This window comes from Solanum pennellii, chromosome 1 (assembly GCF_001406875.1).
Source record: "Solanum pennellii chromosome 1, SPENNV200".
Classification (NCBI taxonomy): Eukaryota; Viridiplantae; Streptophyta; class Magnoliopsida; order Solanales; family Solanaceae; genus Solanum; species Solanum pennellii.
Genome location: NC_028637.1, coordinates 62,957,928 through 62,960,719, shown reverse-complemented (window position 1 = coordinate 62,960,719; position 2,792 = coordinate 62,957,928).

Below are 2,792 nucleotides of genomic sequence, written 5' to 3'. Positions count from 1 at the left end.
CTCTCTCAATCGTATAGACATGATACTCCTCGAAATACATCGAGAGTTCATGACCCATGGGGGACTCGTGAGGTCCATATACCGACACGGACGATCTCCACGTGTCTGTGTGGATGATCAAAACGCACTATCATAAATCAAATAAATATCCCATGAACGATCTCCACGTGCCCAAATAATCATAACTCGATCTCAACACGGACGACACGGACGATCTCCACGTGTCAGACCATTACTCATACCCAGTCTCATGTCAATGCATGTGCATAATATGGTATCAAATAAAGGAGATGATGAAACATCTCAATAAATCAATGTCTCTATGACATATAATCACCTCAATTATCACAATTATACTTGTTCAGTAAAGAACACAATCACAAAGAATAAATCAAATCAATAATATTGGTTAATGTCCATCTGTTTTGGAATTCTCGGATTACAATTCACATTCATAGTAATAGACCTTCACATTATAACACTAGTACTCGTACCATTCTCAACACATCACATGCAAACAAATAATCACATTGTCTTTTATTACCCCTTTTTATTATTAAACTTAATCAAGGTAGACAAGTCAACCCTTCCAAATCCCATTACTTCCAAACACATACAAAAAGGACACACACACACATTACATACACTTAACAAGAGTTTAGAAATGCCCTTGCCTCAAATAGTAGAACAATCACTTCGGGACTTGAGTCTTCCCCTTTCATTGAAGCTCCAATTCAAAACAATCTATTCAAATAAATGTCCATAATAAGATTTCAAAACTTACAACACCTATATCACTATGGTCTAGCCTAGACCCAAAAAACTCACATCAAATCTATAATCAAGCTATCCTAATCTTTATACTGACTTATATGTCAACTCTTCTGGTATTTTTCTAAATTACCAACCTAGTATTTAGTTCCAATATCTAAATAACATAAATTTAATTGTCTATCTTAATATATCAAAATTTAATCATGATGTGATAACTATAAAAAGAAATTCAAACAAAATTTAAGTGACGTAAACATATTAAATCTAAATAACAGGAACCGTAAAATCAATCCCTCAAAATTTCCTATACGCATGACTACTGGATTTATCTTATAGTATAACATATTCCCTAATGACATTCAAATCATCACGCCACCCAAATACATAAAAATCGAGCCTAATAAATTTGACTCTTCATGCTGCACACAAACCCACATATAATGCTTAATACATACTGTTAATTTTCTTCTTTTTTTTTCTAAATTTCAAAACCACTTTTCCTATTTTCTCTTTCAACTCCAACATTAAAATAATAATTATATGGTTGTAAATTAATTAGAACAGTACTTTGTTACCTGAAAATTTTGAGATACCTAGTTGATCTGCTCGTATAGAAGAGAGGTCGCCGGCTGTGCAGTAGTTGTAATGTTCTCCGGCGGTTTTTTTTTTTCAAAATAAAAAGGTCTAATGTGACATAGGGTATTAACTTAACTTAATTATATATGGATTCAATCCATTAACTATCAACTAAATTAATTACTTAAATTATCCCTTAATTAAGAAAAATTTAGTTACAAAAATAAACAAAAATTTCCATTTTAAATTTATGGAGAGGATCTTTTATGGAAAAAAAAGACTAGTTCTGAAAATGACTTAACGGGTCATCACATTATCCACCACTAAAAATCATGGTCGTCCTCGAACATAAGGAAGAAGAAGGAGATATAACCAATGTTACCAAAAGTCTAAGTTATGACCTATCAGTCGGTGTTCATCTCTCTAAGTGAGCTCCTTCTTAAGACCATTCCATCAAGACTAACTACTAAGAAATGAACCTTATAATCAAACTTGGAAGATAAAAAAAATTAAGAGTGATTATCAATCCAAGACTAACCTATGAACCATAACACAACCATCATGATAAATGTTTTCTCACATAACCAACATAACATTCTGAGTTGATATCGACTACAATCATAATTGAAGTTCAACCAACTACCACATACTCATAATGCACAAACCATTATAGATCTTATCACAATTTCCTTTTCACGACACAATTTTTTTCATGAGCTTAAGTTACCCAGTGAACCTCACATTCAACCACAGAAAGTTAAAACATGATATCGATAATGATATAATCTTATGTCTATCGAACAAATGTAATTTATTTTTTGGCGGCTCTTCAATACATTCTCATAAGCAAAGTTGTGTGTGTAAAACTACTTGTATACATCAACTATTCCAACCAACACTAATTACTCCATAACTAAAATTACCAAGTCTAGTCAAAAGATCCTACCTTCTCTAGAGGACATAAGAGGATCGGTACATCCGATCCACCACTAGGAATTTACCCATTGATGTAGAAACACACACAAGCATATGCAGCGAATAACACTTTAAACCATGTCTGAAACGAAGTAGGTGGTCACCCAAAAAAACAGAAAACCAAGGTTGAATAAGATAAGATGCTTTTTCCATAGTGAACATATCAAATAATTATATTTATATGACTCCATATCTCAATTTACCACCCACAATCAACTAGCTTGATCTCATTACACATATACTCGATTTATCAAATCTCATATACTTCTCACACTACTCTATTCAAGTCAACACTCTTAATATCGACAAACATCATAACCACAAAATCCGTTTACCTTACTTTCAAACCATCACTATTATCAAAGTCTTCTTAGCAAATACATTATAGTATTGAAAAATTGAACTATGAATCTCTCTCTCTCTCTCTCTCTCTCTCTCTCTCTATATATATATATATATATATATAT